At 34.6% G+C, this 18,688-nt stretch overlaps 1 pseudogene; it reads right to left on the bottom strand.

The window, feature by feature from the left end:
- Positions 1 to 1,242: 1,242 nt before the first annotated feature.
- Positions 1,243 to 2,168, bottom strand: LOC107133790 (annotated as a pseudogene).
- Between the last annotated feature and the right edge of the window lie 16,520 nt (positions 2,169 to 18,688).

Raw genomic sequence — 18,688 nt, 5'->3', positions numbered from 1 at the left:
ACAGTGTTTCTCTCCACCAATAAGCAGCTCATACCAGTGGGCCAGCATCATCATATTATCAGAATCACATATGGTTGAACAGTGTAGATGAATTAAGATTGTTTATGGATATGGGGGAGTACACCCATGTGCACATACGGGGGAGGTCCCTCTAACCTGGGTGTCAGGGTGTCTGTGTAAGAGAGAAGAGTGACAGACTTTAATGACTTCTGATACCAACTACTTGAAATTAGACCAAATTTCACAGGTTATAGCACATTCCTCTAAAAGAGTGTTCTCATTCCAGGTATAAATGTGGGTTTCATGATCATAAATGATCATCCTCACCCATGAACATCTGGCTACAAATTTGAAGGTCTCTAAGAACAGGCTCAAGTGACTTACAGGACTGAAGAAAGTGATATACTTATGATTACAGTTTTATAACAGAAAAGAATACACAAAGTGGAGATACATCAAGTAAGCTCTGTGAGGGTCCCAAACACACACCTCCCATCTTCTTAAGGCACATTAACCTTCAGGCACACTGGTGTTCAAAACTATGGACAATACTGCCATCCAAGAAGCATGCCTGAACTTTAGTGTCAAGTATCTACTTAGGCTTCCTTACATAGGCATAGTTGATTGAATTATTGACCATATAGCTAAACTCAATCTTTAACCTCCCTCCTCCTCTCCTGAAGGTCAGGATACTATTACCATGATTCAAAGCCCCAAATCTCCAATGACACGGGTAAACACTCAAGCATGGTCAGCCCCCATCCTAAGATAACCTGGGGCCCATGACAAATCATGACATGAGGATAAACAAGTATGATCCAGGTGGTTCATGTATAAGTAAGACACTGTTGCCACTTGGGAAATTCCTAGGGTTTTAGAAGCCCTATACTAGGAACCAAAGACAAAACCAGACAAGTTCTTTATTATACATCAGGTACCTACTGTCATTTTTTCCTTTTCATCCTACTTTATTTTAGTCTCCATTGGTCTTAATTACCCTGGTAAGGTGTACTTATGGGTATGTTTATTATATTCTTCCTCCACATTGAAATTTAACTTTTATGAGTTGTGGAATTTGGTTCATTCATTCCTATGTTTGTTGAACTTACTACATTGCATGATATAATGCATGCTCCAAATTCCTGAGAGAAAAACAGAAATCAAATAAACAATCATTTATTTTAGTAAAGTCATGGAAGTCTTAATGTAAAACAGATATAAGTCTCATTAGTCCCCTAGGTGCTAATGACAATCTTTAAAGAGCTTACTCCCAAATATTTTCTTCAGAGCCAACATCACTTCTTTATCAGTGGATTCAGCACTGGGGTGACTGCACTGTATATGATTGCCACTGTCTGGTCCTCACTCATGGATGTGGCTGAAGCAGGACGAATATATGTAAAACCCACAGGTCCATAAAAGATACACAGCACCATAAAATGGGAGGCACAAGTGGACAGAGCCTTATGGAGTATCCTGCAGGACCTGTTCTTCAACACAAGGAAGTCAATGATGTAGAAGTAGGAGAGGAGAGTGAGGAAGAAAGCTCCCATGGATACACTCCCTGTGAAAATAGAAAGAATCCACTGGTTGAGTTCTGTGTTACTGCAGGCCAGTTCCAGGAGGGGTTTCACATCACAGAACAAGTGGTTGAGTTTCAGAGAATGGCAAAATTCCAGGCGTGCAGTCATGACAGAATGCATCAGAGCATTGAAGAAGCTAATGAATCAGGTCACAGCTGCCAACAGGACACACAGCTGTGGGTTCATGATGACAGTGTAGCGAAGTGGGTTGCAGATGGCCACAAAACGGTCAAAGGCCATCAGTGCCAGCAAGATGGCCTCAGTACTTCCCAGAAAGTGGAAGAAGTGTAGCTGAGTGATACAGCCTAGGAAAGATATGGCCCTGCGAGTGGAGAGCAGGTTCATAAGCACCTTGGGCAGTGTCACCGAAGAATAACAAATATCCAGACAAGAAAGGTTTCCCAAAAAGAAATACATAGGGGAGTGAAGTTTGGGTTACAAAATCACAATCATTAATATCGCTCCATTTCCAACCAAGTTGATCAGGTAAATAATTAAGAACATCACAAAGAAGACTGGCTGCAGCTCCTGAACACTGGTCAGGCTGAGTAAAAGAAAATCATCCACTGTAGTGACATTCTCCATCACTCTGGCGAGAAAATGAGAAAAAAATACTTAGCTATTATTTTCCTAATGCTTAATTTTAAACTGTGGGGCTTAAGTTAAGCAAGTTTACTATTTGAATTAATCTAGGGGTGAAGTACAGTATCAGTAATGTTTAAGAACAGCAAAGGGATGGGATGTAGCTCAGTGGTAGAGCACTTGCCTAGTATGCCAGAGATCCTGGGTTTTATCCCCAGCACTGGAAAAAAAAAATAGTAAAGCTGGTTTACATAAAACACAATTAAGGAAGATCAACATACCTAGTACATCCATAAAATGACATTAGACTAATTACAAGCACCATATTATGAGTAGATCAGGTATGGATAAAGGGAACTTTTTATATATATAGGACCTGACCATAATCTCATGTATAGCATTAGAATTAGAGTTTGGATAAGTTTTAAACATACAAAGGAAATAGCTATTCAATTTGTGATTGCAGGTTCTAACAGTAATATAGCCATAATTTAATAGGAATTTCTCCACTTCTAAGGTGCAAAACTTTCACAGGAGATAGATACATCCTTTCTGACAACCTAAACCTTCAATGAAACTAAGGGACATAAAAGCCCACAAAATTCAAATATTCTCTAAGTAGAGGGGGGGGGAACAGCAGAATTTGCATCATTAGCCATAAGATTGCAGCATGGCAGTGAGGTCATGGGTGTAGTAGAGGAAACCTCAAAATAGTGAGAGGTTCTAACAGTAGAAAAACTTTGAAAATGCCTCCAATTTTTAAACCTAGAAGGAAAGAGCCCCACAATTAATGGAAATTTCTGTTAGGGATGGATAGGAGCTGGCAAGAATAAGACAAGAAATGGCATAAACACAGAGGGAAATGGTGAGAAAAGGCATGGAAAATACAACACCAAAGGAAACTGCCATTTGTAAAAGAAAATAATCACCCCTGACTCAACGGAAAATGAAACCCTTGATCTAAGAAATGGATGCTTCAAAATTTAACAATAACAACAAAAGAATGAGTCAAATCCACAATCATAATAAGTTTTACCATTCATCTATACTTGAAGAATCAGCCAAAAGTTCAGTAAGGTGTAAAAATCTGAACAACAAAACATACATGTTTGATTAACTCAGGTAGAACTATGAATTCAACAAGAAAAGAATTCACATGATTGTCAAGCACACAGTGAACAATATCAAACATAGGCTGTCTTTAAAAAGACAAATCTTCAAAAAGCTTGAAAATATTATACCATCAAACAATGTTCTTTGACTATGATGGAATTAGAAAATAATAATAAAAAGACATATATTTGATATATAACTTTTTAATATGGTAGGTAACAAACAACAAGAGGAGAGAATAGAAGTTTAGTGGATTAGATAAAGGGGAATGAAGGGAAGGCAGTAGAGTGAATCTGACATAACTTTCCTATATACAAATATGAATACAGTACAGTGAATCTCCCTATTCTGTGCATCGAGAAGACTGGAATCCTAATTAAACTAAGATATACTCTGTGTTTGTATAAATATATCAAAATATACTCTACTGTATATTTTGAGCAAATAAAGTTTATAAAAATACCAGATTAAAAAATATATACATTTGAAGTGAATGATATACTAATTATTCTGATTTGATCATTATATAATGTACACATACATCAAAATATCACAGAGTGTACCCCATAAACACAATTATCATGCACTAATTAAAAATGAAATAAAATTTAAAAGTCTATTTTTATTTCAAGAAGCTAAATAAATGAATGAGTGAATACTAAAAATAAACATAAAAGTACAATAGAAAAAAATTCAATGCATCTAAAACAGTTATTTGAAAGTGATAAACTCAGTAAGATGAACATTGCCAAATTAAAAGGTAATATTATACACACTATCAGTGTCAAAAATTAAAAGGTGTAATTACAAGAAATTTTTACCAATCAATTTAACAGTTTGGGTGAAATTTGTGAATTACCTCAATACAAAAATAATTTATAAAAAAAAAACTCTAGGTAAAAGAAACATTTGAATATTTTGATAACCTGTATGGAAAGCTGAAGTTGTTATTTAAAATCTTTCCAGAAAGGAAACACCAAGTCCAAATTTTGCTGGTGAATTCTAATAAACAGGGAAGAAACTAACACAATCTACACAAATTCCTTTAAACAAAGAAAAAGGGAGCCCTTTTGCATTTCCTCTACAAGGAAATAGTAACTTTGACTAACACTTGAGAAAGAATGTACTAGGAAACAAAACTGTAGACTATTCTGATTCATGAATATAAATGCAAAAATCTTGAAATACATATATACATATGAAAATGAACAAAACGAATTCTGAAATATATATACATATGAACATATATACAAATGCATATATGAATATATACTCAATATACATACTAATAAAACTGAAACTATATCACAACCAAATGAAATATATTTCAGGATGCAAGACTAAATTAATATTCAAATATTAATAAACACAATAGCCATATTAGAGAAAGAAAAGAACATCATAATTGCTACTACACTTCATAGGTTCAATTCCCAATCATGATTTAAAAAAAAATAAGTCCATGCAAACTAGTAATACAAGAGGAATTACTTTAATTAATAAAGAGGAACTATAAAATCACTATAATAAAAGATCATATTCAATGTGTAAATATGAAAAGTTTCATATCAGGAATGAGACAAAAAATCATGTTACCATCACTTCAAATACTGTACCAGAAGTTTCAGCCAATGCTATAAAGCAAGAAAAAAATAATAATAAAAGACCTTAAACTATAAAATAAGAAATAAAACTATCATTTTTACACATGATATTCCCATATAATTGGAATTTTGCTATAATATAAACATATTAAGCACTAATCAGTAATGTTTTATATGCTAGCAACAAAATAAAAATAAAATTTAAATGATATTTTAATAGCATTAAAAACAACACATGCATAGGAATTAATCTACAGAAAGCTGTAAAAGACCATTATATAGAAAACCATAAAGCATCACTATGAAAAAATAAAGAATATTAAAAAAATAAGGGTTGAGAACCAACACGGTGACGGGCGCTGGGAGATCAATTCTGTGACCTCTTCAGCTGTGCAGGCAAAGGGAGTCTTAAACCAATTGAATGCTGTTTGCTCAGGATCACTTGGCAATGCTGGGCTGAAGTGGACCTGGGGCGAGCAGTTTGCGCCCCTCAGAACCCACACCGAGCCTGGAGCAGGTGAATTCAGGCAGTTTCTGGCTGTCTGCATCTTGCCGCCAAGCCGCCGTAACTCAGCACTACAGACGCTCCCGTGGAATAGAGAAACAACTCTTCAGGTCTTCTGTGAAACTTTTGAGGTGATACCAACAGAGCCTTCATAGGCAGTGGGCCCAGAATTGAGATGGGACCTGGGAGAGCCAGACCGGACCCACCCTTCACATTGGACACTCGGCAAAGAGAATGAATGGCCGCCCTTCGCATTGGACACCACCATGGCAGAGAACTGTCATCACCAGAATTCAGCGGAGGAAATAGCTTCATTGAAACTAGTGACTTCAGTGTGTGACCACCAGGCCCATCATCTCCACACAGCTGGGAAATCTCAAGGGCCCCCCCCCAACTCTCCCATAAGTGTGATTGTCAGACTGAGGGAGTCAGGAGTGGCACCTGACCCCTGGCTACCGCTGCCACCAGCGCTGACAACAGAGGTCTCTTGTGCCAGCTCCTGGGGGCGTGGCTACCGGAGGGCAGGCAGAATAAGATAACAGTTCCCAGCATCATGCTCCAAAACCTTAGGGTCTGGGGGAATGGCAAACAGAAGAGAATGTGCCCAGTCATTCAAGAAAATAGGGCTCCCGGGAGCGGCAGACCCAGCGTGTAGCCAGTTTCGTGGTGAACATCACCAGTGAGTGGGGCCTGGCTAGAGGAAAAGTGGGGAAGTGACTGGAGACCAGGAAAGGCCCTGGGCGCCTAGGATTGGAGAGCCACCCAGTTGGGGAGGAGGAGTCACCTCACAGCGATTGGTTCCTGTGTATCCAGAGGAGAAGCCTGGCCCAGTGGGCATAGTTCCACCTACTGGAAGAGAAGTTAATGAAACTCAAAGACTGCATTTTTTTATTTATTTTTAATTTTTTTTAATTTTTATTTTTATTTTGCTTTTTTGTCTTTTCATTTCTTTTCAATTTCCTTATTCCCGTTTTCTTGAATTCTACCTGTTTACTCTCATTCTCTTTAGCAACTTTTTCCCTCCCCTTCTAATTCCATTCCTCCCAAGCATTATGACGCTGTTTATGTGTAATTTACTAAATGTGTATAGGTAAATGTTCCGAGGTGTTATACAGTGCTACCAATTCCCTAGCTACCGCCAAGTACTCTGGACCATTCTCAAGTTAATATCCCTCATCAGGAGAGCAATCTTCCAAGTTTGCCAAGATATACCAACCTCTATACCATCACATCACTCGACCTAAACATAAGTCCCAAGACCAAACTGCATATCGCTATAGGCCATCAGAATCCGTAAGCATTTTATGAAACAAATGAATCTGCTTTAAATTGCAATAAAATTCATCATCTCTAGTCATAGTCTCCCATCACAAAAGAAAGACTCCGGAGACACACAAAACCAAAATAAATTTATAGGAGTAAACAGTAACTCAGCAGTCAAACAGAATCAGAAGTAACATGAGCAGCATGAAAAAGCAAGGAAGAAAATGAGTACAAACAATGCAGGACAGCCTAAATCTACAGGAGAACCTAGAGGCATCAGAAAAATGGTCAAATAAAGAACTCAAGGAATACCTTATACAGATGGAATGGAATCTTAAAGAGGACATGAGACAGCAAATTCAAACAATGAAAGAACACAACAAAAATGAATTACATAAACAGATTCAAGAAGCAAATAAGCAACTTTACCAGGAGATAGAGATTATTAAAAAATCAAACAATAATCCTAGAAATGAAGGAAACTGTAAACCAAATTAAAAACTCAAATGAGAGTATCACTAGCAGAGTGGAGCAAGTAGAAGTCAGAACTTCAGACAATGAAGACAAAATATATCATCTTGAAAAGAGTCTAGCCAACTCAGAAAGGCTGGTAAGAAACCACCAGAAAAACATCCAAAAGATATGGATTAACATAAAAAACCAAACTTAAGAGTCAGCGGGATAGAGGAAGGTATAGAGGTCCAAACCAAGGGAATGAGCAATCTGTTGAATGAAATAATTGTAGAAAACTTTCCCGATATAAAACAGGAAACAGATGTACAAATTCTAGATGCATACAGGACACCGAGCATACAAAATCACAGTAGACCAATGCCAAACACATTGTTATGAAGATATCCAATATACAGAAAAAAGAGAAAATATTAAAAGCTACAAGATAAAGGAGGTAGATTACATTCAGGGGTAAACCAATAAGGTTAACAGCTGATTTTTCATCACAGATGCTGAAAGCAAGAAGATCCTGGAACAACGTATTTCAAATATTGAAAGACAATGGATGCCAACCAAGAATTTTGTATCCAGCAAAATTAAGCTTCGGGTACAACAATGAAATAAAAATATTTCACGATAAACAAAAGTTCAAAGAATTTGCGGCCAGAAAACTAGCATTGCAAAGCATCTTGAGCAAAACACTACATGAGGAAGAAATGAAAAACAACAACCAAAACCAACAGTGGGAAGTACCTCAGTAGAGCGAGAGTGGGGGGGGAGAAAAGCTAATCATGGAGAAACAAAACAAATTTAAAAAAAAGAAAAATAATCAAACATGACTGGAAGTACCAACCATATATCAATAGTAACTCTAAACATTAATGGATTAAATTCACCAATCAAGAGACATAGGCTAGTAACCTGGATTAAAAAAACAGATCCAACAATATGCTGCCTTCAGGAGACTCATATGATAGGAAAAGACATACACAGGCTGAAGGTGAAAGGTTGGGAAATATCATACCACTCACATGGTCCTCGAAAGCAAGGAGGAGTGGTCATTCTCATATCCAATAAAATCGACTTCAAGACTAAGGTAATCAAAAGGGATAAGAAAGAACATCACATACTGTTAAAAGGAACCATTCACCAACAAGACATAACAATTATCAATGTTTATGCACTAAATAATGATGCTGCAATGTTCATAAAACAAACTCTCCTCAAGTTCAAGAATCAAATACACCACAACACAATAATTATGGGTGACTTCAACACATCTCTCTCACCATTGGACAGATCCTCCAAACAAAATTTGAAAAAAAGAAACTATAAAACTCAATAACCTAGACTTAACCGACATATATAGAATATATCCACCATCATCAAGTGGATATACTTTTTTCTCAGTAGCACATGGATCGTTCTCAAAAATAGAATATATATTATGCCATAGGGCAACCCTTAGTAAATATAAAGGTGTGGAGATAATATCATGCATCTTATCTGATCATAATGGAATGAAACTGGAAATCAATGATAAAAGAAGGAAAAAATTCCTACATCACTTGGAAAATGAACAATATGTTACTGAATGATCAATGAGTTACAGAAGACATAAAGAAGGAAAAAAAATTCTTAGAGATAAATGAAAATACAGACACAACATAGCGGAATCTATGGGACACAATGAAAGCAGTTTTAAGAGGGAAATTCATTGCCTGGAGTTCATTCCACAAAAAAAGAAAAAAAAAACAACAAATAAATGATCTCACACTTCATCTCAAAACCCTAGAAAAGGAAGAGAAAACAACAGCAAATGTAGCAGAAGGCAAGAAATAATTAAAATCAGAGCAGAAATCAACAAAATTGAAACAAAAGAAACTATTGAAAAAATTGACAAAACTAAATGTTGGTTCTTTGAAAAAATAAATAAGATCAACAGACCCTTAGCCATGCTAACAAAGAGAAGAAGAGAAAGAACTCAAATTACTAACATACGGGATGAAAGAGGCAATATCACAATAGACACTACAGAAATACAGAAGATAATTAGAAATTATTTTGAAACCATATATTCCAATAAAATAGAAGATAGTGAAGACATTGATGAATTTCTTAAGTCATATGATTTGCCCAGATTAAGTCAGGAGGATACACACAATTTAAACAGCCCAATATCAATGGAGGAAATAGAAGAAGCCATCAAAAGACTACCCACCAAGAAAAGCCCAGGACCGGATGGGTATACAGCGGAGTTTTACAAAACTTTTAAAGAAGAATTAATACAAATACTTTTCAAGTTATTTCAGGAAATAGAAAAAGAGGGAGCTCTTCCATATTCATTCTATGAGGCCAACATCACCCTGATTCCGAAACCAGACAAAGACACTTCAAAGAAAGAAAACTACAGACCAATATCTCTAATGAACCTAGATGCAAAAATCCTCAATAAAATTCTGGCAAATCGGATACAAAAACATATCAAAAAAATTGTGCACCATAATCAAGTAGGATTCATCCCTGGGATGCAAGGCTAGTTCAATATACAGAAATCAATAAATATTATTCACCACATCAATAGACTTAAAGATAAGAACCATATGATCATCTCGATAGACGCAGAAAAAGCATTCAACAAAGTACAGAATCCCTTTATGTTCAAAACACTAGAAAAACTAGGGATTATAGGAACTTACCTCAACATTGTAAAAGCTATCTATTCTAAGCCTCAGGCTAGCATCATTCTAAATGGAGAAAAATTGAAGGCATTCCCTCTAAAATCTGGAACAAAACATGGATGCCCTCTCTCACCACTTCTATTCAATATAGTTCTCGAAATACTGGCCAGAGCAATTAGACATATGAAAGAAATTAAAGGCTTAAAGATAAGAAAAGAAGAACCTAAATTATCAACTATATGCAGAGGACATGATCCTATACCTAGAAGACCCAAGAGGTTCGACAAAGAAACTACTACAGCTAATAAATGAATTCAGCAAAGTGGCAGGATATAAAATCAACACACATAAATCAAAGGCATTCCTGTATATCAGCGACAAATCTTCTTAAATGGAAATGAGGACAACCACCCCATTCACAATATCCTAAAAAATTATAGTGGGAATCAACCTAACAAAAGAGGTAAATGGTTTATACAATGAAAACTACAGAAACCTAAAGAGAGAAATAGCATTAAAAAAAAAAAAAAACACATGCGGGCTGGGGATGTGGCTCAAACGGTAGCACACTCGCCTGGCCTGCGTGCGGCCCGGGTTCGATCCTCAGCACCACATACAAACAAAGATGTTGTGTCCACCGAAAACTAAAAAATAAATATTAAAAAATTCCAAAAAAAAAAAAAAACCACATGCATAGGAATTAATCTACAGAAATCTCTATAAGACCATTATACAGAAAACCATAAAACATCACTCTGAAAAACTAAAGAGTATTAAAAAAATAAGGATTATATAAAAGCAAGGAATAATTTTATATATTCATGAACAGATTGAAAGACACAAAATAATGAAAACTTCAACTCTTCTAAAACTAATTTAGACAGTCAATGTACTTTCAATAAAAATTCCAGAACATTAAAAAAATTTAAATGTTGATGGGCCTCTATTTTATTCATTTATTTATATGCAGTGCTGACCATCAAGCCAAGAGCCTCACACATGCTAGGCAAGTGCTCCATCACTGAGCTATAATACCAGCCCCTGGAACATTTTTTAAAAAACAAAATTGGCAAGTAAATTCCAAAAGTTACATGGAAATGCAAAGGATAGAGAAGATCCAAAACAACCTTGTAGTAACAAAATAAAGCTGGAGCCTCACACCATCAGATATCAAGATCAACATCTAAAATAGAGTTATAGTAAGTAGGACATTGTGGACCTTGTGCAGTGATTGACAAATAAACAAATGACAATGTAATAGGAAGTCCAAAAGCAAATACACACACACACACACACAAATATTCATATAATTTTTTACAAAAACACTGCAATGACAAAAAGATGTTCCTTTTCATAAACAGTGCTGGGTCAATCAGAGAGTCTTATTGAAACAATAGCTCTAATGAATATAATAGAAAAAATGATCAGTGAAATATTAGTAAACAATGCAATGTATAAAATGAACTTATAGCTGGGCACATTGACACATACCTGTAATCACAGCATTTAAGAGATTGAAGCAGAAGAAATGGTTGGGCCCAGGAGTTTTCAGATCAACCTGTGCAGCAAAGCAAAACCCTGTCTCAAAAGTGTAAAAAGAAACACACACTCACACACCTTACACACACACACACACACACACACACAGGCCAACTGGAATTTATTTCAGTATACAGGGCTGTTTCAACATTTGAAAGTCAGTCATTAAAAACCATTATATGTGAAGAGAGTTAAAATTATATCAGTTGAGGCAGAAAATCTTTTGACAATATCCAAAACCCACTCATGATACAAAAATTAAAAAAATAACCTCTCAGCAAACTAGAAATAGAAGAAAATTATGTGAATTTGGCAAAAATCATCTATTAAAAATCCTCCAACTAAATGCCTTCTTCTAACATCAGGAATTCGGAAAGAATATGTTCTCTCTTCAGTCATTTTTAACACAGATCTCAAAGTTTTAGGCAATGTAGCAAGGCAAGAAAATATATATACAGAAAATAAAGAAATTAAAAGGCACTTATTTTCATATTATATTTTTCTCTATATAGAAAACCCCAAGGAATTTACATTGAAATTCTTATAACTAATAACTGTGTTCAGAAACATAACAGGATCTGAGACATATACACAAAACTCAATCTCATTTTATATACTATGAACATGTATAAATTTACTTTTAAAATACAACTTAATTTAAAATCACTCAAAAAATTGAAATATTGGTGTAAATCTAATGACAGAGGTACACAAGTTGCACCAAAAACATCAAAGCACCAATGAAAGAAATCAAAGATTTATGTCAAAAAATAAAATGCTGTGTTCATGTATTGAAAGATTCAATATGGATTGAAGATGTCAATTCTTTCCAAATTGAGGTCCAGGTTTAATGTAATTTCTATCAAAACTCCAGAAATATTTTGTAAAGCTGGATAAGATTATGCTAAAATTCATGTGAAAAGAGAAAAGAAGTAAAATAATTTTGAAAAAGAATAAATTGAAAGAAATATTTTTACTCATTGTCAAAGATTATTATTTAGCTACAGTTATCAAGCTTGTATGGTATTGACAAAGGGATGATGAATGGAGCAACCCATAAGTAGTTCCACACAAATACACTCAAGTTTTGAAAAATTACCAAATAATTCAACATTTGTCTTCTGAATAAATGGTGCCAAGGCAATTGGATATCAATAGAATAAAGAAAAAATTAAACTCAACTTAAATTTTACTTCATAAATAAAATGAATAAAAGTTAATCTTGGAATTATATGTAAATGTAAAGAAAACATAAATTTCTTAAATAAGACAGAAGAAAATATTAGGATCTAGAGCTTCGTGAAGAATTCTTAAACTTTAAGCCAAAAGCATGACCCATAAAGAGGAAATTTTAAAAAATGACCTTACCAAACCCCCAAAATAATATTGCTCTGCAAAATACTCCACTAAAAGATTGAAAAGAGATATGTTACATCCTGGGAGAAAATATTCATAAACCACATATTCAATAGAATTCTCACAATTCAACAGTATAAAACAAAAAGTCCAATAAACAATCAGTAAAACACAAAAATAGATATGAACAGAAAATGATATGCAGATAGTAAACTATCACATGTAAAGATGTTCAACATCGTTTTTCATTATCACAGTGCAAATTAAAATAATGGAAAGATATCACCACACATCTGTCAGAAAGACTAGAATAAAAAAATAGTGACAACACCAAATGCTAGTAACGATACAGAGAAACTGGATCACAAATTTAACATTAGCCAAGATGTAACATGCTTCAGCCATGTTGAAAATTGCGTCACTTTCTTACTAAATTAAATATGAACCTATCATGTAAACCAACAGATGCACATCTGGGCATTTTTTCTAGAAAAAAAAATGAAATCACATATTCCCACAAAAACCTGTGTTTATAGAATCTTTATTCATAATATTCAAAAGTTGGAAACAGTCCAAATGTTACAACATAACATCTCTATTTGGAACACTTTAATATCTTCTAATTGCATACACTTACAAACCGTCCAGGATCTATCTGTGGCTTAGTTCTGCAGTCTGACCTTTACTATTCCTCAGATCTGATCATCCTGGGTAGTTTTCAGTTCCACCAATGTGCCACAGTGTTTTCCAACAGGCACTATGCTTGCCCCTTTTCTTGAACATCTTTTACTTCCCCTACCTTCTTCCATAAGATTCATTTATCTGATAATCATTTCATCCTACCTTAGCCACTTTCTCCTACTGTAACACTAGACTTTGTCATTATTAATAATTCCAACCCTTCATCATCTCAATGTCAAGCATCCTACACTCTAACTACCACTGACTGATTTCATCGATTACTCTTTCTGATATTTTAAGTTCGACAGTCTTCAGCCCCTAAATCCAGTAATCTTTTCTTCTCTCCTGCAGTCACATTCCTCCTTACTCACCTTAAATTCCATGAGTCATCTGTATAGTCACTCCCTTGAATACATCCTTATATTCCTTGACCAACCTGTTTCATATCCTCATCTGTAAAGTTCTAAAGTACTCTCAACATATTGTGCATCTATACCTTGCAGATGAGCATATTGGAGGAAAACACATATATGTTCTTTTGGCCCAGATCCAAATTCATTAAAAGTCAACTGCACAGAAATGTTGGAGATACAATTAATTCAGGTGCCGGTCATACCTCATGCTACCCCTGGCACCTAGCCATCCTGTCCTTGCACCTAAAACAGTGTCCAGCACATTTCAGGTGCTTTCTATATATTTAATAAATTAACTAATGTTTTATTACTATTTTAATGTTTGTCAATTTTATGAGGTCAGGTTAGCATTTTTAAGCATTCCAATCTGTAATCTACACATAACATTGCCTTGAATGTGATGCATAACTCAAAAAAGGGTTTCCCCACTTTACCAGAGCACATGTCTATGTGAAAGTGAACTATGTACATTGTTTTTAGCCATATAGGGACAGCATTTCACAATTCATTTTTGGTATGTCCTCCTCTTGATGACATGAAAGATTATTTAAAAAAAAATATTTATTTTACTTATAGGTGGACACAATATCTTTTATTTTATGTTTATGTGGTGCTGAGGATTGAACCCAGTGCCTCATGCATGGTAGGCAAGCACTCTACCTCTGAGCCACAACCCCAGCCCCATGAAAGGTTATTAATCATTCATTAGCACTGGAAATAATATTTAAAATTTAAGTATATGATGGTGAATCAACACAAAAGGCAAGAAGCTACATTCCATGGACATGGATATAGGAGAATGTTCTAAATGGAATTGGGGTTTTTCAATATTTTTTTATCAGTGCATTGTAGTTACACATAATAATGGGTTTCATTCTGACATAATCATACCAGAATATAACTTGCTCCATTTCAGTCCCCAGTACATAATTTTTCCTTCCCTTCCTCCTTTTCCCTGTTACCCTTCTTCTATTCTACTGGTCTTCCTTCTATTTGTTTAATTTTTTAGTTGGTTCTTTACAGATATACAGAAAGTCGGAATTTGGTCGATTTCATTCTACAATTTCTCCCTTTGCCCATAGCTCATCCTCCCACTAAATCTTCCTTCCACTCAATGAAATGGTTTAAGAGGAAGTAAGAGGATTAATTTCAGAAAACATATACATAGGGAAAATACATTATAAATGATGCATGTAATCAGGGATTTGGAATGTATGCATGTGAAACTACATAAGCAAATACATTACACTTCAGTTTACAAATCTTTTTCCTGGATAATAACACAATCCCTCCTCCAGTAAAACTAATACTACAAAGTAATGTAATGATTTAACACTAACTGCAATCTGGCTTATTATTAACACTGGTAATACAATCTGCTACTTTGGTGAGTATTGGTCTTGACATGTACTTAAAGATTACTCACCTAATTATTTTCTCTCTTCCTTGGTTCCTTCTTCTCTTTATCTCCTGTCTTTGTAATATATGAGCCCACCTATCATACCACTCTGTTACTTTTCATCACTTAAATTCAAAGAGGCTCATCAGTTACTCTCACTCACCCATTCCTGGGACCTTAACTCCCTTCTGTAAGAAAATTTTTACCTAACATCATTCTTTCTCTTTAGTCTACACCATTTTGGCCTGCACTTCCCTCTGTATGTATCTTAGAATGAATAAAACTTTCTGTTCAGAGGAGATATCCAAAACTCAGAGATAAGATGTTTCTTTTCATAAAATGATCAGAAAGAGTTCTGGATACTCAAAGCCTCTTATATTCATCTTTATTGCTAACAGCTGTATATAAGTGTAATATTGAATTTCAATAAATCTCATGTTATTCTGAACAGAAGAAAAATAAGCTGAATACTCTTAAACCTCCCTGCTGGCATCTTGGGCATTGACATTGTGGGATTTTCTCCCGAAGGATTTATTCTCTGCATATTCCTCTTCCCATAAATATCACATTCTTCCCTTCTGTTTTTTCTTGTGAAACCACTATAATGACTATGATGATGATAATAAAAAATAAAGATCTTGCTCAGAGCCCTTTGTCAGTGAAAATAGCCCCTCTCCTTGAGAAATCAAACATCTAGTGAATGGAAAAAAATAATATTTATTTTGTATTTATTTATTTATTTATTTATTTACTTGCAGTGCTGGAGATTGAACCCAGGGCCTTGTGCATGAGAGGCAAGCACTCTATGAACTGAACTGTATCCCCATCCCCACAAAAAGAAATGTAACTTAGAAAACTGAAAACTGAATTTGATAAATTATAAACTGAGTTTTACAGACATAGAAATGAGAAAGATTTGGGAAGTTTACAATCAAACAGGGAAGAATAAACATGAGATGAATTTGGTTAAATTATAATGTAGGGATTGGTGTTTATAAACATTGCTAAGTTTATCATAGACTATTAGAAGAAGCAACCTTACATATGGAGTCTATTGAAGTAATACAAAGCCTCAAACAAATGTCATTATTTGTATTATTAAGATTATTTGTGCAGAGAAAGTGATGTATTTCTGAGAACTATGTCAGTTCATCAATACCCAATAAAACCCATTCACTGTCAAAGTTTTCATTTTAATATTATCCTTGTTTTCTAGATCCAAAAAACATTTTTTCTTGCCTTTTGAAGTTTTCAAGTTGTCTTCTTTTCCAGCCACTTTCTGAAACTGTGACATATCTTTGTGTGAGTGTTTTCACATATAGTAAGACTTGGTTGACGCACCATGTAAAGTATAAATTTTTGGTAGTTAACTCAGAAATTTTGTTGTGATTATGGAATCACTTTTTGCTCTCAGTTCTTTCAGAACTTGTATGAAGTTATTGGAAATCCTCAACTGATAGCTTAGTGTTCTTCTATCTCACTTGCCATTATTTTTTTCACTTGTACAACTTTGTAGTAGTATGACTTTAATTTTCTAATTCATCTATTGAATCATTTATTTACACAGGTATCTTTAATTTCCAAGAGCTGTTTTTTTGTTTTCTATGTATAAGTTTTTTAATAATTTTGTTCCTGTTTCATAAATGTCATATCTTTCTTACACATTTTAGATATTACTGAGAAATTGGTAGTGGATATCTTAGGTGTCCTGATTCTCTGCTTTCATGATCCCCTGAATTTGTCCTCAAAGCCCTTATCTCAGTACTAATTTTATACTTGTATGTGTAATTTCTTCTAAATGTGCAGCACCCTCAATATTTTGCATTTACCAGGATCTTACTTTTTTTCTTCATTGTATCTTGAGTGATCATATAATTCACCATAAATCTTAAAACATATGCTGCATGATGAACTATAAGTTTGGTTTGGGAAGTGAAGTTACACTGCCCCATATCCTCCTGAGCTCCAATGCTAGCAACATTCTGGGTTATGGAAACAAGTCATTTGCCTGGGGTTCAGAGTCACCCCAACCATCTGAGGAACAGAAAATCAATAGAATATTAGTCAACAGGACCCTAAGAGAAAATCCCTGGTTCCATCACAACTTCACACCCTCCTTAACTTCTTTTAGTCTTCCTTTCCCTGTCTGCACAAAGGAATAAACAATCTAATCTGTTCTTGATGGGTTTGCTTGAGGATTACATTTTACTCTCTCAGTACAATACATTGCATCATTGCTGGAGACATACTAAGTGTTTGGTATTCAAAGCACCACCATTCTGATTATAGCACCTTAGATTGTTCCTATTCTTCTGCTTGTTTAGTCACAATTCATAAAAAAATCCTTGAATATAATATATGTGTGATTATCTTCTTAAGATAAATTCCTAAAAGAAATTTCTGCATCAAAAATGGAAGCATATTTAAATTGTTGAGATGTTTTGCAAAAATTTCTTGTTTGTATGTCTACCCATCTATCAATATAGTTCTAACTTCTTCTTTTAAGTGAATAACTAATATGTGAGCTTCTATTTGTTAAGAGCTCTGCATTGGATGAATATCTAGATAATGATATTTTAATTCAATGTCTGACCTCTGCTGCTCCCAATACCAGCTACACTTTAAGAGATACCAGAGCCACCTTAACTGTAATCACTTCTGTACTTTACAACCTTGTAAGAATAAAAACTTGTTGCAATTATTCTTTGCAGTTCCTCAAATTTAAGTATAACCTTATAATAAAGTCCTGGAACAGCTTAAAATTAATTTAGTAGTTAAATTTAGTAAACAAGTATAAAAATTATATATTAAGTAAAAAATATATTGATTATATAAAAATTAATCTAGGGCCGGGGTTGTGGCTCAGAGGTAGTGCTCTCACTTTGCACGTGCAAGACCCTGGGTTCAGTCCTCAGCACCACATAAAAATATATGAATAAAATAAAGGTATTGTGTTCAACTACAACTAAAAAATAAACATTAAAAAATTAATCTAGCAGTTAAATTTAGTAAACTTACTATAACCTTAAGTTCTAAAAGGGGGGAGGAAGAAAGTGTGGGCTAATGGGGGAAGAAAAAACAGGAAAAAAAGAGTGAAGGGGGGAGATAGACACTATAAAAGGGTACTTTTCACAAAGATAAAGGATGGGGGCAGTTGAGCACTACATAGAGCAGTAGTTCTCAATGTGTGGTATATGGAACCCTTATAGTTGCTAAGATCCTTTCACAGGATCCACAAGGTCAAAACTATTTTTCATTATTTTCACTGAAGTAAAATTCAGCAAGAATGGAGGCTACTGTACCAAACTTTAGTAGTGGGTATTGTATTTTTTTGACCACCTCTTAATTACAGAAAAAGAAAAAAGTGACTTTCATGTAAACATGTCTAGGCTGAAGGATTAAAAAATACTAACTGTATTAAACCTCTAGTCTAGGGTTCACATTTTTAAAAATATCTTATATAATTAAATGGAAAATACACAGAAAACCTTCTACATTCCAAGCTGGGATGTTTAT

Source organism: Marmota marmota, unplaced genomic scaffold, assembly GCF_001458135.2.
Source record: "Marmota marmota marmota unplaced genomic scaffold, marMar, whole genome shotgun sequence".
NCBI classification, from domain to species: domain Eukaryota; kingdom Metazoa; phylum Chordata; class Mammalia; order Rodentia; family Sciuridae; genus Marmota; species Marmota marmota.
Note: the sequence above shows the minus strand (reverse complement) of the source record. Positions and strands in the feature narration are given on the sequence as shown.